This window comes from Lepidochelys olivacea (genome assembly GCF_965140295.1).
Source record: "Lepidochelys olivacea isolate rLepOli2 genome assembly, chromosome: 4".
Taxonomy (NCBI): domain Eukaryota; kingdom Metazoa; phylum Chordata; order Testudines; family Cheloniidae; genus Lepidochelys; species Lepidochelys olivacea.
In genome coordinates, this window is record NC_140414.1 from 120340134 (window position 1) to 120360369 (window position 20236).

Sequence of the window (20236 nt, forward strand, 5' to 3'; positions counted from 1 at the left end):
GGGGTGGGGCAGGGGTTGGACAAGGGTGTTCGGTTTTGGGCAAGTAGAAAGTTGGCAACCCTACCCCCGCCCCCGCATAGATCTGTTAAAGAGATATTTCCCTATTAGGCACATGGGTTACAGAGGGAACATTCAATAATTGGGTCTGGCTCTGTGCATTATGGTATTTAGTGTCCTCAATGCTCTAGGCCAGACTCAGTTGGGAACCAAATATTCAGAGCCTCCTAGGGACAACTGAGATTGCACTGGTGCTGCTGCTTTGCCTCCTCAACAACATAAACACATGCCCTGACACCGTTGATCAGTGATAAGGAAGGCTCTACTCCACCCACACAGTGCTGCTGCATCACTCTTCTCCCCCGCCCCCCAATTTGGTGTCTGGACACTCATGAAGAAAAATGTTAGCAGCATACAACTGTGATCTCCTCCTTCCTGTCCTCCTGTAACACATCCCTATGGTGCCTGACATTACTACTCTACTGCTCCTTCTCCTCCAAACCCTGAAAAGTGGCAGGATTCTTTATCTAAGAATAACTCAGAAATGGGTGATCACCAGACAAATTCTCCTCTCTGGGTGAATATCCTGACCGGAGCAGTAACAGCGTCTAACTGAACAGCCTGTTTCACATCCTCTGGACTGATTTGATAGCCCCCTGAATACTTGCTTGTAAAAGACCAATATTTCCATAAAGCAGATTGCTGTGGCCTGCAACTAGTAGAAGATCCATGTTGCAATGATGAAGCTCTGCTGTTACCAACATTAGGAGTAGCCCCTTCTGTCTGCCTAAGGATGTCTGTTTGGAAGACAAAGTTCTGTATCCTCTGCTGTTATGGCTGTTTCTCTTTGTTATGTTCTGAGTAAAGGCAGTTAGTATATTTTATAAGGGGCACTGCTTACCAAACCACAGGAACAGAGTTCCCCAAACCTCTCTCCATGGCTGTGGCACTGAAGCAATTAAATGAGCTAGATCAGTATCTGACCTTACCCTTCACAGCTTAGGACCATGGAGACACACACATACAATTATTTTGTGTCACTGACTGTGATGATGATAGGCAATTACAAGGCAGAAGACACCGTGCAGTATGTATATTTTATCTGAGTTGAAACATGGCTTAACACACTAAGAAGAGAGATTCTGGCTAAAACTATTTGTCAAAGCCTTGGCAGAGAGACTTCTAAATGAGCCAGAGAAACCTCTGCATACCTTTGTCAGCTAAGCCCACACAAGCACATGTAATGCATTACTTTGTGTGAACATGATGAGAGAAAATTAAAGGGAAACTCTGTACCCAGCCAATGAATCTTACAGTATCTTAAATTTTCCAGGAACGAGGCTGAAGGCAAAGCCTGAAGTGTCCAGAGGGAAAATGTTTATTTCCAGTTTCTATTGGAGCTGATGTTAGCAGAAGTGCTATTCACTTCACAGTAAGCAGAAAGGGAGTGTCGAAGTGGGTGGAAGAGTGTGCAGGATGGGGATGCAGGCCTTTTGTGGCCTGGCTAACTACATAGTCCTACATGATTACACACTTTACAACTTCCTCTACAGCAGCATTTCTCAAACTGGGGTCTGTAGACCCCTGGAGTGTTTGCGGGCCCCGCTGATCAACTCATAGAATCATAGAATATCAGGGTTGGAAGGGACCCCAGAAGGTCATCTAGTCCAACCCCCTGCTCAAAGCAGGACCAATTCCCAGTTAAATCATCCCAGCCAGGGCTTTGTCAAACCTGACCTTAAAAACCTCTAAGGAAGGAGATTCTACCACCTCCCTAGGTAACGCATTCCAGTGTTTCACCACCCTCTTAGTGAAAAAGTTCTTCCTAATATCCAATCTAAACCTCCCCCACTGCAACTTGAGACCATTACTCCTCGTTCTGTCATCTGCTACCATTGAGAACAGTCTAGAGCCATCCTCTTTGGAACCCCCTTTCAGGTAGTTGAAAGCAGCTATCAAATCCCCCCTCATTCTTCTCTTCTGCAGGCTAAACAATCCCAGCTCCCTCAGCCTCTCCTCATAACTCATGTGTTCCAGTCCCCTAATCATTTTTGTTGCCCTTCGCTGGACTCTCTCCAATTTATCCACATCCTTCTTGAAGTGTGGGGCCCAAAACTGGACACAGTACTCCAGATGAGGCCTCACCAATGTCGAATAGAGGGGGACGATCACGTCCCTCGATCTGCTCGCTATGCCCCTACTTATACATCCCAAAATGCCATTGGCCTTCTTGGCAACAAGGGCACACTGCTGACTCATATCCAGCTTCTCGTCCACTGTCACCCCTAGGTCCTTTTCCGCAGAACTGCTGCCTAGCCATTCGGTCCCTAGTCTGTAGCTGTGCATTGGGTTCTTCCGTCCTAAGTGCAGGACCCTGCACTTATCCTTATTGAACCTCATCAGATTTCTTTTGGCCCAATCCTCCAATTTGTCTAGGTCTTTCTGTATCCTATCCCTCCCCTCCAGCGTATCTACCACTCCTCCCAGTTTAGTATCATCCGCAAATTTGCTGAGAGTGCAATCCACACCATCCTCCAGATCATTTATGAAGATATTGAACAAAACCGGCCCCAGGACCGACCCCTGGGGTACTCCACTTGATACCGGCTGCCAACTAGATATGGAGCCATTGATCACTACCCATTGAGCCCGACAATCTAGCCAGCTTTCTACCCACCTTGTAGTGCATTCATCCAGCCCATACTTCCTTAACTTGCTGACAAGAATACTGTGGGAGACCGTGTCAAAAGCTTTGCTAAAGTCAAGAAACAATACATCCACTGCTTTCCCTTCATCCACAGAACCAGTAATCTCATCATAAAAGGCAATTAGATTAGTCAGGCATGACCTTCCCTTGGTGAATCCATGCTGGCTGTTCCTGATCACTTTCCTCTCATGCAAGTGCTTCAGGATTGATTCTTTGAGGACCTTCTCCATGATTTTTCCAGGGACTGAAGTGAGGCTGACTGGCCTGTAGTTCCCAGGATCCTCCTTCTTCCCTTTTTTAAAGATTGGCACTACATTAGCCTTTTTCCAGTCATCCGGGACTTCCCCGGTTCGCCACGAGTTTTCAAAGATAATGGCCAATGGCTCTGCAATCACAGCCGCCAATTCCTTCAGCACTCTCGGATGCAACTCGTCCGGCCCCATGGACTTGTGCATGTCCAGCTTTTCTAAATAGTCCCTAACCACCTCTATCTCCACAGAGGGCTGGCCATCTCTTCCCCATTTTGTGATGCCCAGCGCAGCAGCCTGGGAGCTGACCTTGTTAGTGAAAACAGAGGCAAAAAAAAGCATTGAGTACATTAGCTTTTTCCACATCCTCTGTCACTAGGTTGCCTCCCTCATTCAGTAAGGGGCCCACACATTCCTTGGCTTTCTTCTTGTTGCCAACATACCTGAAGAAACCCTTCTTGTTACTCTTGACATCTCTGGCTAGCTGCAGCTCCAGGTGCGATTTGGCCCTCCTGATAACATTCCTACATGCCCGAGCAATATTTTTATACTCTTCCCTGGTCATATGTCCAACCTTCCACTTCTTGTAAGCTTCTTTTTTATGTTTAAGATCCGCTAGGATTTCACCATTAAGCCAAGCTGGTCGCCTGCCATATTTACTATTCTTTCGACTCATTGGGATGGTTTGTACCATTGGGATGGTTAGGGACTATTTAGAAAAGCTGGACATGCACAAGTCCATGGGGCCGGACGAGTTGCATCCGAGAGTGCTGAAGGAATTGGCGGCTGTGATTGCAGAGCCATTGGCCATTATCTTTGAAAACTCGTGGCGAACCGGGGAAGTCCCGGATGACTGGAAAAAGGCTAATGTAGTGCCAATCTTTAAAAAAGGGAAGAAGGAGGATCCTGGGAACTACAGGCCAGTCAGCCTCACTTCAGTCCCTGGAAAAATCATGGAGAAGGTCCTCAAAGAATCAATCCTGAAGCACTTGCATGAGAGGAAAGTGATCAGGAACAGCCAGCATGGATTCACCAAGGGAAGGTCATGCCTGACTAATCTAATTGCCTTTTATGATGAGATTACTGGTTCTGTGGATGAAGGGAAAGCAGTGGATGTATTGTTTCTTGACTTTAGCAAAGCTTTTGACACGGTCTCCCACAGTATTCTTGTCAGCAAGTTAAGGAAGTATGGGCTGGATGAATGCACTACAAGGTGGGTAGAAAGCTGGCTAGATTGTCGGGCTCAATGGGTAGTGATCAATGGCTCCATATCTAGTTGGCAGCCGGTATCAAGTGGAGTACCCCAGGGGTCGGTCCTGGGGACGGTTTTGTTCAATATCTTCATAAATGATCTGGAGGATGGTGTGGATTGCACTCTCAGCAAATTTGCGGATGATACTAAACTGGGAGGAGTGGTAGATACGCTGGAGGGGAGGGATAGGATACAGAAAGACCTAGACAAATTGGAGGATTGGGCCAAAAGAAATCTGATGAGGTTCAATAAGGATAAGTGCAGGGTCCTGCACTTAGGACGGAAGAACCCAATGCACAGCTACAGACTAGGGACCGAATGGCTAGGCAGCAGTTCTGCGGAAAAGGACCTAGGGGTGACAGTGGACGAGAAGCTGGATATGAGTCAGCAGTGTGCCCTTGTTGCCAAGAAGGCCAATGGCATTTTGGGATGTATAAGTAGGGGCATAGCGAGCAGATCGAGGGACGTGATCGTCCCCCTCTATTCGACATTGGTGAGGCCTCATCTGGAGTACTGTGTCCAGTTTTGGGCCCCACACTTCAAGAAGGATGTGGATAAATTGGAGAGAGTCCAGCGAAGGGCAACAAAAATGATTAGGGGACTGGAACACATGCGTTATGAGGAGAGGCTGAGGGAGCTGGGATTGTTTAGCCTGCAGAAGAGAAGAATGAGGGGGGATTTGATAGCTGCTTTCAACTACCTGAAAGGGGGTTCCAAAGAGGATGGCTCTAGACTGTTCTCAATGGTAGCAGATGACAGAACGAGGAGTAATGGTCTCAAGTTGCAGTGGGGGAGGTTTAGATTGGATATTAGGAAAAACTTTTTCACTAAGAGGGTGGTGAAACACTGGAATGCGTTACCTAGGGAGGTGGTAGAATCTCCTTCCTTAGAGGTTTTTAAGGTCAGGCTTGACAAAGCCCTGGCTGGGATGATTTAACTGGGAATTGGTCCTGCTTTGAGCAGGGGGTTGGACTAGATGACCTTCTGGGGTCCCTTCCAACCCTGATATTCTATGATTCTATGATTCTATGATTCTAAAGGTTTAATAATAAAAGAAAAGAAGAAGAGTTGTTAATGGTCAATAGCTCGTATACATATAAGTGATTTTTCACTGTTCATAGATCAGGATTAGAGGAGTGATGGAATAAACTGCTGGCTTGTAAAGTCTCTCTGGTAACTTCCAAAAGATTGGAAGGTCCTCAGTCCGTAGTTCAAAATGCTCCTTTTAGTTGTAAATCCACAATCCAGAGAATCAGGGCAGGAAAGAGGCAAAATGGAGCTATCTCAGGGGTTTTTTATATCCTCTGCCATATGCCTGAAAATTTACTGTCTCAAACAAAGCTCACAGCCCAGGTGCCTGGAAAATTACTGGCCCAAGATGGAGTTTAGGATCACATGAGCATATCACATATCTGGGTGGAACAAGTTTTTTCTATGGCCCATTGTGAGAGTGATGTGTACTTAATGGGCTATCAACACATAGCCGTCTGGCCTTGATGTAAATATTATCTGGTGCAGGGGTGGGCAAACTTTTTGGCTTGAAGGCCACATCAGGGTTGCGAAACGGTTTGGAGGGCCAGGTAGGGAAGGCTGTGCCTCCCTAAACAGCCTGGCCCCACCCCCTGTCCACCCCCTCCCACTTCCCGCACCCCTCAGAACTCCTGACCCAACCAATCCTCCCGCTCCTTGTCCCCTGACCGCCCTCTCCTGGGACCCCCTGCCCCCCTGGAACCCCACCCCCATCCAACCCCCCCTGCACCCTGTCCCCGAACTGCCCCATCCACTATCCACACCCCCGCCCCCTGACAGGCCCCCTGGGACACCTGACCCATCCATCTCCCCCGTCCACTCCTTGTCCCCAACTGCCCCCTCCCAGGACCCCCATTCCTAACTGCCCCCAGGACCCCACCCCCGTATCCAACCTCCCCTGCTCCCTGTCTCCTGACCTCCCCCCCCAAACCTCCAACCCATCCAACCGCCCCCTGTCCCCTGACTGCCCCCCAGGACCTCCTGCCCCCTTACCAGGCTGCTCAGAGCGGTAGGACAGGCTTATTGGAAAGCCTGGGAGGTGGGCGGGCACAAGCCGCGCTGCCCGCGTGGCGCTGTAGCTCTGGGGGAGGGGGGACAGCAGGAGAGGAGCCAGGGTCTAGCCTCCCCAGCCGGGAGCTCAGGGGCTGGGCAGGATGGTCCCGCGGGCCGGATGTGGCCCATGGGCCGTAGTTGCCCACGTCTGATCTGGTGGGTGTTACCTGGGAATACAACACATGTATAAGATACAAGTCCCTGGCCAATATTCATAACTTCAGTTACAAAGATGACACGTGCATATAAACAGGATAATCATACTTAGCAAATGATACCTTTTCCACTGACACCTAAGATGACATATTTTGTACAAGCTTTGTTGCAATTATATGACAGTGGTAGCAACAATGATACAAATGGTCATATTCAATCATATAGCATCACAGTAAGGTGTCGGCCAAAAGAGCCAGAGCCAGAAAATCTGCCACTGAGGAGATCCGTCCATGCTCGCTTTCCCCACAACCTCCCATCAACTCCTGCAAGGAACTGTGTAACAAGCAACAGAACCTACTCAAGACATTGGTCTGAAGTAAGCACTTTGATTCCTTTCCACCAACCACAACTACTCCCATTAGTGTCTGATCTGGCTAATCAGGGCAAGCACTAGACAGATGATTTGTCCTTAGTCATGTCATTTGTTGTTCTGAACACCATACACACTATGAGTTCCCGTTCTATGGAGAGTGCTTTTAGTTTGGATTGGGTTGGGTTGGGTTTTTTATTACACTATATGCTGATTACGTTATGGCAGCAATCTGCCCTATAGGGCCTCTGGGTGAAACTGATCCTATCCAAATTACATTTAAATGGACTTAAATGTATGGTATTTGGCTCCAGTACAAATGAATAAAATTGAAATAATGCTATCATAAAAGCAACTGATCCCGTCAGCTACTTTAAATACCACAAGGTCCTCTTGATTCTGATTTAATTTTTCAAATGTCACACTGATGAGATACAGCCAGTGGGCATTTTCTGACAAAAGCTCTACATTTTGTGTAGAAATAAACATTGCAGTGATTAACACTTTCAGTGCCCAGTGTATCAGCAAGTTTTGTGCTTGTGTAACTCTCAGCCATTACATTTGTATTTCACTGAAGTTTGTACAGTACAGGTGACGTTATGGTCCAGCACTGGGCAGTTATTTTAAAAGGACACTTTGAAGTTATCTTGATGAGAAGGAAGCATTTACCCGTGTTTTACTAGCCATAAGGGAAAGGCAGTTGGCCTAGATCTCAAGTTTCACAGGCTGTCAAGGTTCCTTCCCCACTCTGAACTCTAGGGTACAGATGTGGGGACCTGCATGAAAACCCCCCTAAGCTTATTTCTACCAGTTTAGGTTAAAACTTTCCCAAGGTACAAATTATTTTACCTTTTGTCCCTGGACCTTATTGCTGCCACCACCAAGTGTCTTACAAATATAACAGGGAAAGAGCCCACTTGGAAACGTCCTTCCCCCCAAAATCCCCCCAAGCCCTACACCCCCTTTTCCTGGGGAAGGGTTGATAAAAATCCTCACCAATTTGCATAGGTAAACACAGACCCAAATCCTTGTATCTTAAGAACAATGAAAAAAGCAATCAGGTTCTTAAAAGAAGAATTTTAATTAAAGAAAAAGTAAAAGAATCACCTCTGTAAAATCAGGATGGTAAATACCTTACAGGGTAATCAGATTCAAAACATAGAGAATCCCTCTAGGCAAAACCTTAAGTTACAAAAAGACACAAAAACAGGAATATACATTCCATTCAGCACAGCTTATTTTATCAAAAAGAAAAGGAGTACTTGTGGCACCTTAGAGACTAACCAATTTATTTGAGCATGAGCTTTCGTGAGCTACAGCTCACTTCATCGGATGCATACCGTGGAAACTGCAGCAGACTTTATATACACACAGAGAATATGAAACAATACCTCCTCCCACCCCACTGTCCTGCTAGTAAATAGCTTATCTAAAGTGATCATCAGGTTGGGCCATTTCCAGCACAAATCCAGGTTTTCTCAGCCTCCACCCCCCCACACAAATTCAGTCTCCTGCTGGTGATAGCCCATCCAAAGTGACAACTCTTTACACAATGTGCATGATAATCAAGTTGGGCCATTTCCTGCACAAATCCAGGTTCTCTCACCCCCTCACCCCGCTCCCAAAAACCACACACACAAACTCACTATCCTGCTGGTAATAGCTCATCCAAAGTGAAATGGCCTACCTTGATTATCATGCACATTGTAGGGAGAGTGGTCACTTAAGGGCTTGGGGGGATTTTGGGGGGAAGGACGTTTCCAAGTGGGCTCTTTCCCTGTTATATTTGTAAGACACTTGGTGGTGGTAGCAATAAGGTCCAGGGACAAAAGGTAAAATAATTTGTACCTTGGGAAAGTTTTAACCTAAACTGGTAGAAATAAGCTTAGGGGGGTTTTCATGCAGGTCCCTTAATTTTTCAAAGTTTACCCTTTTGAAATTAAGGACCCTAGCTGAAGTTCTATTTTTGTTTATCCTTCCATTTAGTTTAAACTGAATTAGCTCATGATCATTGAAACTAAGATTGTCCTCTACAACCAGTTCTTTCATGAGGTCCTCACTACTCACCAATACCAAATCTAAAATGGCATCACCTCTTGTTGGTTTGATGACTATTTCATGAAGAAATCTGTCAGCTATCACATCCTGGAAAATCTGGGCTCTATTATTATTACTAGCACTGATCCTCCAAACTATATCTGGGAGGTTAAAGTCTCCCATAATCACACAATTCCCGGTAGTATTTATTTCATTAAAAACATGAAAGAGGTCACTATCTAAATCAGATCCGGGGATCTGTGGCATACCCCAAGCACTATCTGAAGGGAACCTCTGGTAGCTTTCTTCCCCAAAGTGATTTTGACCCAAACAAACTCTGCCTTTTCCATTCCATCACTTCTAATTTCTTTACAGTCTATCTTATCATTAATACACAATGCTACTCCATCACCTCTGCCTTTATTTCTGTCTTTCCTGAACAGCACATACCCTTCAATACCTGTACTCCAGTCTTGACTGCTATCACACCACATTTCTGTTATCCCTATAATATCTGGTTTCACTTCCTACACCAATAGTTCTAGTTCCTCCATTTTGTTACCCAGCCTCCTTGCATTGGTGTACAAACATCTTAGTTGTTTCTGCTTGGCTTTGCCCAGATTCCTCCTATTGGGTACAGGCATTCTACTACCAGCATCATCTACCTGATTGTTAGCTTCATTGGTACTGTCACTATCTTTCCTCTTAATATCAATTCCCCTACCCACTGCTGTTCCTTTCTCCACTGCTGTATCCTCTCTTTCTTGATTCTCACCAGCTCGGTGTTAGAATCAGGCAGAGAGATTACATGAGCATCTCCCAGCTGTCTCCTCTGAGTTCCTAGTTTAAAGCTCTTTTAATCAGTTGTGCCAACCTCTATTCCAGAAGTCTATTTCCCTCCCTGCTCAGGTAGAGTCCATCCCATGAGAACAGTCCTCTGTCCATGAATGCCTCCCAGTGGTCAAATGTGTCAAAGCCCTCCTTAGAAAACCACTGCCTGAGCCATCTGTTGATCATCATAATCTTGTCTTGCCTTCGTTCTCCTTCTCTAGGGACAGGTAAAATCCCACTGAAGATCACCTGAGCCTCCAATTCCTTAAGCATCTTCCCCAGCCTGACATAGTCTCCCTTGAGGCATTCCAGTGAGAATCTAGCTATATCATTTGTTCCCACATGAAGCACAATCAGTAGATTCTTTCCTGCTCATATTAGGATCCTCTATGAGTCTATGAACTTACTTGCGCTTTATTTGTCTTTGTCAACATTTGTATCCTTTGTCATGCTAAAAAAGATTATTAAAGTGAATTGACCCTAGGTCAGATGTGGAGTGAGGCAGTTTTCAAATCATTTTCATGGAAAGATTACAAATATTTTATTCTGTGGATTTGAAAAGTGAAAGTAGAAGACTGAAAAGCTGAAAAGGTCCTTTAACTTGCAAACTGAGGGAAGGCAGAATGCAAGTGAATAAAGACATGTCCAAAAAGGGTCAATACAGTCTCTCTTTTCTCCCTGAAAAAAATAATATTTTTGTTCACATAAGCTGCATGTTTATGTCACTATTATTTTCTAAAAATGAGGAGTACTTGTGGCACCTTAGAGACTAACACATTTATTTGAGCATAAGCTTTCATGGGCTAAAACCCATCATGCATCCGATTAAGTGGGTTTTAGCCCACAAAAACTTATGCTCTAATAAATGTGTTAGTCTCTAAGGTGCCACAAGTACTCCTCATTCTTTTTGCGGATACAGACTAACACGGCTGCCACTCTGAACCCTATTATTTTCTAAGTTCACCTTAGTAAAAACTAACTGATTCTGTCTTGGTGCAATGAGAAATAATTGAGCAGGATAAGGTGAAACTGAATGAACAATGGCCTTTCTTACTATAGAGCCCATTGCTGAGATAGGCGGGAAGAGAACTGGTATGGTATATCTGATTGAGGCAATTTCCTGGATGATAGCTTTTCCCCTAAGATCTAAGGACTAATGGTGTAATAAGCAACTCACAGGAGACCCACTAATTTAAGCCCTAAAATGAAGCCCTCTGTGGTGAGCCAACAGTATATTTCATGCGCAAGTCGTGCCACTGAAATGTTTAATGTTCCTCAGGAGAGCAATAGACCAGTGACAAGAAAAGTAAACAAGAGCTGGGGATGAAGATGTCCTTGAACTGAAAGTGCTTTCTTTAAGGATCCCAGAAGAGTGAGCAAGAGAGAGAGAGAGAAATGTGAAGCTTGATTGCTTTAAAGTAGGCAACATTTCTGATGTATTGAAGGTAAGTATTTGTACTTTTAGTTCAAATCGCATCTCCATGTATTTGTGAGGACTCTGACTTCAGTTCACAGTGTATAGATGCATGATGCGCTCTCATATTTGATGGGGAAAATATGTCCATCAGACATGCTAACAAATAGTTTAATAAAAGACTTTTACTATTGTATATTGTACTAAAAGAAGGGTATTTGAAACGTTTTTCCTACAAAAATACTATGTATTTCATTGCCGATTTTAAATGTGATGGACTGTTAAAGATGGAGTTGAACCCCTGGGTAGTGATGAATGTAGTGGTAAATCAGATCCCTTTGGAAATCAGATAGGACGTCTTAAATTTAAAAACAAGTTGAAGTCAGAAGAAGCTGCAGGTGCTCAACAACTCTGAAACTCAGGCCCACATTGTCTTGAGTTGGACAGCCAAAAAATTAAGATAAACATCCCACTAGCTTCTACAGGCCCTGTAAATAAAACTAAATCAATATAGGTCCTGGCATATGGTGGGCTCCCATGCACCATACACACAGGGCTAGTGAAGAAGAATCTTTTACTAGAAATGGCTGGGAGGAAAGGATGCAAATAGATCCCATAGGCACAAAGGATACAACTATTGATTCAACTCTTCACCCTGAATGCTTTTGCAGCCCCTACAGCATCATCCCCTCACTTGGCTGGCTCCCAGCATCTAGGGCGCATCTTTGGCCACAACACCACTTTACTAGTTGCTTCTCCTTTAAGCATTCTGGAAGAAATGGCCTTTCTTGGGCTCTCTGAATCCAACTCACAAGCACTCTTGGGTCCCTGCAGACCTCATTATACTTGCTCTCCCTGGTGCTGGGCCATACTACACCTTTATCCCCAGCACTTACTTGGCTGTAGTATTCTCTTGCCTCCCCCACTGTAACTTCTGAGATGATGCTCTAGCCAAGGCACAACCATGATACACTTTCACAAGACCACCTATCTTTAGCCACCACAAGCTTGTCCCCAGCAACTCCTGGCCTTGTAGGATAATATCCCAGTCCTGCCAATCCTCTTTATCCCTTTGGCTCACAACTGTGTCTTACAGCCTGCCTCTCAAGCTATATTCCCTTTGGTCCAGTCTCTTCCAACTCCCAGCTCTTCTACAGCTCCGGAGAGTACTCTTGCTACCCTCAGGGATGTTGGCCTTCTTGGCTGCAAGTCAGGGTCTAAGATGTAGGCCAGAGTCCACTTCCAATTTACTGGATATCTGCTCACCCAGCTCTTCAATAACAAGGAGCTTTCTTTACTTAGCATACCCAATACTGACCTGTCATCAAAACATGGTTCCCAGATCACCTCTAGTTGCTGAGAGGAGGAGGCCAACAAACCCACTGCACAGTCTTTCACACAAACACAAGTTTTAAATAGGACTAGTCAGAAATTTTCCATCTGCAAATGTAGTTTATGCAAAATCAGCATTTTCCAACAGGGAAATGTGGCCAAAAATTTTAGATTTTTCACCAGGAAACTTACAATGTCCACATCAAAATTATTCAGAATTTCCAGTCTATTAAAAAATTTGAAATTTCATCTTTTTGGGGATGAAAACAAATGTTGAAATACCAGAATTTCCTATGGGATGGAAATTCTGAATTTCACTCAGCTCTAGTTTTAAGGTTGGAACTGGCAATCCTTTCTAAAATTAAGTCATTGATTGCTAGTTCCTGGCAGCTCTACCACAGTCTTTATTTCCCAACTCAGGATGTTTTTTAAAGAGTGTCAAAAGTAGCCTACACTATTACTTTCAATTACAGTCTAATAATTTACAAAATTACATAGCATCATACCTGCAATATGTCAGTCAGGCTTCATTATATTGCAGTGAGGTTTGATTTAACACAGTCATTATAGCATCTGTAAAAGGTTTGTGGGGGGGAAGTGTTCCTACAAATGTATCACTTTTGACTATTTTAGACTAATATAATCAGCTACAGAGGAACTACAGCATATAACAGAGCACTGAGCCTATGCAAGAGTTAGACTTTGTCACTTCCATTGTTAATTTGCAAAATTAGTGTTTTAGGCCCCAAACCAGTCATGAGATGTGCACAGGCAGCCTCTGAGGGTATGTCTACATTGCAGTTAGACACCCGCATACTGAAGCTTGCAGGGCATGAGCTAAGGGGCTGTTTAATTGCAGTGTAGATATTTGTTCAGTCTCAGACTGCAGCCTGAGCTCTAGGACCCTTCCATCTCGCAGGCTCCTAAAGTCTGGTCTCCAGCCTGAGCCCGAACATCTACACCACAATTAAACAGCCTCTTAACCCGAGCCAATGTGAGCCCGAGTCAGCTGTCATGAATCAGTTGCGGGTTTTTAATTGCAGTGTAGATATGCCCTGAATCAGTATAGGACCCTAGTGATGTCAATTGTTCCTTGCACAGGAGCAAGGATCCACCTGCCTGCATCTTAACTACGGTTTTTAAAAGTGCTCCGTGTTAGCCTATCTTTCTTCCCATTGAAGTGAAAGGGAGTTTTCAATGGGAACAGAATTAAGCCAACACTCAGAACTGTCAAAAAATCCCACCCTTCATTGCAGGAACAGGGCCTTAGGTTGTAAGCCCTTTGGGGCGAGTAGTGTCTTCAGTTTCTGTTTCATGGTGCAGCAAGTGCTGCATGTTAAACAAACAATAAATAATCATTCTGTGTTGCTGAAGGCAGTTTTCAGGATTTTTTTTTCTGAGTCATGTGCCAATGGAGCAAGATGATGCACAGCATATATCTGTGGGGCCATTCAAATTCTCTATCAGACACATGCAATAGGCCAGTGGCATCTAAAAGGTTAACTAAGGAGGATGATAGGGAGAAAGATGATGTGCATGTGGGTGGAATTATAGAAGGAGCAAATATAAGGGGAAAATGAATCATGGTATTGATGTCTGGGAGAAACAACATTATGACTATATGGATTTAATGACTGTTGATATCTAGTTCAGTGACAGGTACTCTTATCCACAGAGACAAAGTACACACTGTGCTTAGAGGAGACCTGGAGGCAATCCTTCAGCCCAAATCCCATGATAGGATAATGTGCTATGGCTCTTTTATGCTGGAGGTGGCATCTTTTCCAGATCCTTTCTGAGTATGTCAGTCGATGATAACAGCATAATTTGCCTTAGAAATGTTAATTCCCCTCCCCTCTTTTCCTTACAAAGAAGAAAAAGCATGAATATTTCCTTTGAGCTGTCCTGAATAAATACTTTAAGAATATTAAAAAGGAGAAGTGGATTAACTGAATTCCAAACCCTGTAGATTACTTTGTTAGTTTAAAAGGAAGAATGTTGCAACCTTCAGTGCTCACGCTGTGTAATGGACAGCCATCATCGGCATTAAAAACATGTAATATCTAGCTATAGCTATAGCTCGATATATATATTCTGCTAGAACAAGGTCTGCTTTTTTTTCCCCTTTCATGCAGAAAATTTAGCAGGGATCAGGTAAAGCAATTTTGTGACATCATGGTTGTACTACAGGAACTCCCGGGTGTCATTAGCTGTTGCACTTTGTTTCCTCATATTTTATATTCAGAATGCATTAGCATTTGCTTGTTTTGAAGTTCTCCAGGGTATTCTACAACCAAGTTGCCTGGTAGCAGAACAATATGGGTTCCTCAGATATGCAAGTGACTAATTTTCCATCAATCAGAGATGAGGCTTAAATAAATAAAGGTACTTCATGGGGCTGCTGGGCCTAATGATAAGCAATTATATAAAGTCAAATTAAGGCAGTTCTTTGTGTGGGTCCTGTGAAATTGGTTAAGCAAAAAGAATAACTGCACCATTTCAATGATTCATCCTATTGCTCATTTCAGTAGGAGCATTATCTCAGCTAACTGATGCAATTAATATGAAAATGAGGAAATCATTGTTTAAGGAGATGAGGGGAAAGAGGGGGTCTTAATGCGGCAGCAGTGAAGAATAAGAGTCACAGGGATAAAAATGTTCATAGGTCAATGGTAATGTAATGCATTTAGCACACTTTCAAAGCTTAACTTGCATAGTAATACATATCCATTAAATTCTCATTATGATGACCTGTGTCCAACACAATTCAATTTTCCTGAATCTTAATGATAAAAAGTTAATTATGCTAAGGTGAAAACCTTTTGTACTTGGTCTTAAAATAAAACACTGAAAGGGCATTGAGACTATCTTTTAGATATGCCAGGTAGTTTCACTTATGCCTTAGTTCAATATTTTATTAAGCATGACAAGATTTGAAGTTTGGCTTCTGTGTGCATTGCATATTTTTAATGTAGTCAGTAGCACTAAATAAGCCTTTGTCTGTACGTTTATGATTTAATGCTAGTAATTTTCCACTTACAGGCTTCAGTTACAGATCACATTGTCCCCGTTTATCTTGATTTTCTTGTTTAGTAACTAGAAAACCCACCCAAACTTGGGGAGTGGGAGGAGGAGCTGTCTTTTCCCTTTAAATGCTCCATATATATTCCAGCTTTTGTTCCGATGATCTGACTTTGTAGCCAATGACTCTTAACTCAGTATATTACAAGCTCTACAACAGCTGTTTCTTGTCATTACCTGATTTCACGTCTCACAGCAGCTACAGGTGGAAGATAAGTGTCTGTGTGCAGCTGAGCCTTATGCCATTTGTGTCCATTTATCCCACATTCTAAGAAAATGGCAATACTTTAACATATTCATCTTTTATGCACTGTTTGGTAATGTTCTGAGACATTCTTCAGATTAAACAAAGGGCGTGGGGATATGCAGTATTCAGGGACTGGTAGATTTATTGTCCCAGAAAACAGATTACAGTCCTTATTGTCGAGCAAAGAAGAGGACGATGGGCCTTAGTCTCATTTACACTGAGGCAATTTTATACCACTCTGGCAGGATATAGGTGTTTTAAAGTAGGAATATATTACATTTATATCCTCTTTAGGGTCCTTTACACCAACATTAGAGTAGGGTAAAGGGACTGTCGTGTAAATGAGACCCAGGCCCACAGGTGTTGCACTACAATGTATTTTTTTATCCTTCAATATGTGCATTTACACTATATCTGTTTCAGCACATTACTGGTGCTGTTTATGGACATGATCCAGCAAGGTACTTAGTGCTTCTTGTGAGCTACTGAGCTTTCTTAACTCCTATAAATTCAATGGGAATTAAAGGAAGAACCAAGGTCCAGATTTTTAAAGGTATTTAGGTGCCTCTAGATGCAGATAGGCACCCCATGGAATTGTTAAAGCACCTAACTCCCATTGAAATTAGTGTTTTCCTCCTGAACACCCATCTGCTTCTTTAAGAGCCTAAATACCTTTTAAACACTTTGCAAGATCAGGCCCTTTGTGAATATTTTGCAAACCATTATTTTATGTTGCAGAAGTAAGGGAACAATGCTGAGAAGTGTGTGAACAGTAATGTTTACCTTTAGTGTCTTCGCTCATGGAAAAGTCTTATAGAATTTAATAGGAATCAAACCAACAGGATTCTATAGAAATTGCTATAAACCCCATAGAATTTAATAGACTGTAAGATCCCTGCCCTATAATTCTATAAGTTGGTGTAAACATTTTATGAAAATGTTGGCATTGTCTCAAATTCTACCAGATTTTTCCATTTTTCTATGTTCTGGGTCTTTAAATGGAGAGATCGATGGAGTGTCCTTGCTACAGAGACAGCTGCTGTTTTGTGTCAAGATGCAGCATGTTACAGAGTTCAGGCACACTATGTGCTCTCCCATGGAGATCTGACTTTTGTTCTTTGTTTTGTTGTTTTCTTAATGGAGAATAAAGGTAGCTCTGACTGAAAGCACATGGTTGCTCTTTGGGCATGGAAAAACATAGCAAATGGCTACTTAGGACTATAGTGAATAGACCTAGTAGGAGAAAAGCTTTATGTCATCTGTCTTACTTAAGAATGGCCTGTTCACCAAAAAAAGCATGGTTGTGTTTGATTTTGTCTATTTAATAAATGTCAGGTAAAGAATCCACAGGCAAAACAGAATGTGGCATTATTTTTAGAAAATGGTGAGTTTAGGTGGGGAGAGGGAAAAGAGGGTGTATTAACAGGGGCAGATTTTAATATGGGCCAATTTTCTCCAATAATAAATTGGGATTCTTTATGGAGGGTGAACTGAGAATCATTTTTAAAATCTTTATGTTGCACTAATGGCAAACAATTTAACAAGAATTGTAACATAAAATCTTCATGTGCAAAGCAACCAAAGGATTGTAGCTGGTATCTTTAATTTTTGTATTTACTGACTTTCATTTTTACTGTGCAACTTTAATGTTGCATTAAGCTTTTTATTGTAATTAATAATTGATGTATTTGGGCACTATCACAATACAATAAGGATCAGAGCCCCATTCTGCTGGGCAGCATATAAACTCATAGGGAAATGCAGAGAAGGTTGAGGGGTGACTTGACTGCAGTCTATAAATATCTACTTGGGAAACTAATATGTAAAAATGGTATCTTCAGTCTAGCAGAAAAAGGTATGATATGATCCAATGGCTGGAAGTAGAAGCTAGACAAATTCAGACTGGAAATAAGGTGTACATTTTTGACAGTGAGGGTAATTAACCATTGGAACAATTTACCAATCGTCTTGATAGATTCTGACAATTTTTAAATCAAGATTGAATGTTTTTCTAAGAGATAATTGTACAGATGCTCTATTGAGACTCAAGTCTTTTTGCTGCAAAAACAATAGTCTGTTTTCTCAAGAGGCTGTAGTGAGGCAGAGTGGCCTATCTCAGAGGGGGAAAAACCACCCTCCCCCTGACCCCTGGCGGGTTGGGCAGGGCCAGGTCTGCCCCTTGAGCCAGAAGCAGAGGGACAAAACAGGAAGTATAAGAGCTCAGATGAGAAAGAGCCAGGGAAGAAGTCGGACACTTCTGCCTTGCATCTGGCTCCTAAGCCGGGGACTGAGCTGTATCAACTGAGAGGAGCTGCCGCCAGGCGAATACCCCAAGAGTTGGATACAGACTACTATTGTTTTGCCCCACCCGGAAGGCTTGAGCCTGACTGTGGTGGTCATCTGCCTCAGGCAGGGAGCTGGGCTAAAGACAGTCAATTACCCTGTCCCGAGGCGCTAGGGTCCTAGACTTTTAACGGACTTACCATGCTAATTCCCTGTTGATCAGCACTGAGCTGCTAGGTGGCGTAGTGGCCTCCCTCTGCCACTGGCAGGGAGGAACCATTCAAAGCCACTACAGAGGCTTAAAAATATATTCTCTCTCCCCCCAACACCAAGTCCCCTTGAAACAATGCCAGCTTCAGTGCCCCATTTTTCTGTTTGTCCCACAACTTTCTTTGTGCCTTTTCTCCATGCCACACCTTATGCATAAAACACTCTTCCTGAGTTGGTCCACAAGGCCACTACCCTTCTTAAGACCCCCTTCTACCAGAAGTGCCACAAGAAACTGTTGAACTAAGACATTTATTTAAGCGAGCAACTACAAATTTGAATTTATTTAAGCCAGCAACAACAAAACATCCTTCGCCATCCTCCTGTGCACTCGCTTCACTGAGCACCATGTGATCATGTTGATATTACTCCTTTTCTTCCATCCTACCCATTCCCTGCTGTCTTGTTCCATGTGGGCTCCTCTAAGGCACAAACTTTAATAATTCCTTACATTTCGGGGCTGATAGACCTTGTAGGCTCCAAGCAAACCCATAGGAAGACCCTGCGGGCTGTGTTTTATGTTACTCCAACAAACAAAACGCAACAGGGGTCACCCAGCCTATAGATTCCTACTGAAAAATTCAGCTGTGGAGCCATGTTCACAACATGTTTCAAACACCCACAAATTTTAGGAGGCAGATCCACAGTCTTGGGTCAGGCCTATCTCGGTTATAAATGTTGTCAGCGAACTAGAGATGAATGGTCTGTATCCATTGCCAATCACCTGAGCTGGCCAACTCCCCTTTAGGAATGTTTATATTCTATCTTTCCCAAGGTCTCAGGTCACTAACATCCACTCCTGAAAATCAAAGCATTTTCAGCTGGAATTTCTTACGGGTACTCTCCATGTCATAAATAGATAAATTGTGCTTCTAATAAAACCAGCCTAATTACTGAAGTCTTAGATAACCAACTTAAACAACTGAATGGCATATATCCGTCCCACAATTCCCATTTACACACATCCCAAATCCTTTCTTTTGACAAGAACAAATCCCCTTGCAGCAATGAGTCTGCCTGAAATTTAAATAAACAGCTTACTAGTTTGCTAGCCTGAATTTTGCTGGATATGCATAAAAAGAATGTGAAAGGTTATTTTTGTGCTACAGATCATGTCCATTAAACATATCAACAGAGTGGAGGCTATAACTATGGAAAAACTTTACTGCTGCTAGAGGCAACGGGTCTTATTCTGATCTCACTGACAGCAGTATTAAATTGGTGTATCTCCCATGGCTCTTGTGCAGCTGTTGCTGATTTACATTGGTGTAAGTGACATCAAATCAGGCCAAGTATAACCCTGAATTCCAGGAGATCAATGCAATACAGATTTTTACAAGCCTAAATTTCTGTGATAGTAAAAGACATCAATTTACACAAGCTCGGGCTAAGGATAAACCTTTCCCTCCCCTTACCTTCACAGGTTATGATCAGAGGAGTCGAAATGAGGATTTGGAGTGTGAAGACTAAGGTCAAAGAGGACAGCAAAAGATCAAATGAGAGCCTGGGAGCTGAATGAGGAAATAATCTTAAAGCTGAAAAATGCAGAGTGGCCAGAAGTTTGTCTACTGATTTATGTAGAGACTCAAGAAAACAGAAGATTAATTAAGATTATATTAATTAATAATGAGGTCAAATTGACATAACAAATCAGAATGTGCACAATATTTTGTATTGTAAATTAAACTTGTTTCAATTTTACTATTTCAAAGTTGCAATATATATTGTACTTCAGATAATATAAGACAAATTTATATTCATTGTTGTTTGACAAGGGGCTCACTAAAAGTAGTTTAAAAATAATCTTACTTTATAGACTTGCTCCAGCTTCTCTCTTTCCTCTCTTTGACTATTTCTGTGTCTGGTTCTTCTTTTCTAGCACTGTCCTCCTGACTGTCCGTTCTCAAAAATCTGATCAATTTTGGTGCAAGA

The 20236-nt window shown here is 42.9% G+C and overlaps 1 long non-coding RNA gene across 1 annotated transcript in view; it reads left to right on the forward strand.

Annotated features, from left to right (window-relative positions):
* LOC311520175 overlaps positions 1–19888 on the forward strand; it is a 193896-nt gene extending 174008 nt beyond the window's left edge. The window contains exon 3 of the long non-coding RNA XR_014711508.1: positions 19728–19888. This is a non-coding gene — a long non-coding RNA (uncharacterized lncRNA). The remainder of the gene's footprint in view (positions 1–19727) is intronic.
* The last annotated feature ends 348 nt before the right edge of the window (positions 19889–20236 follow it).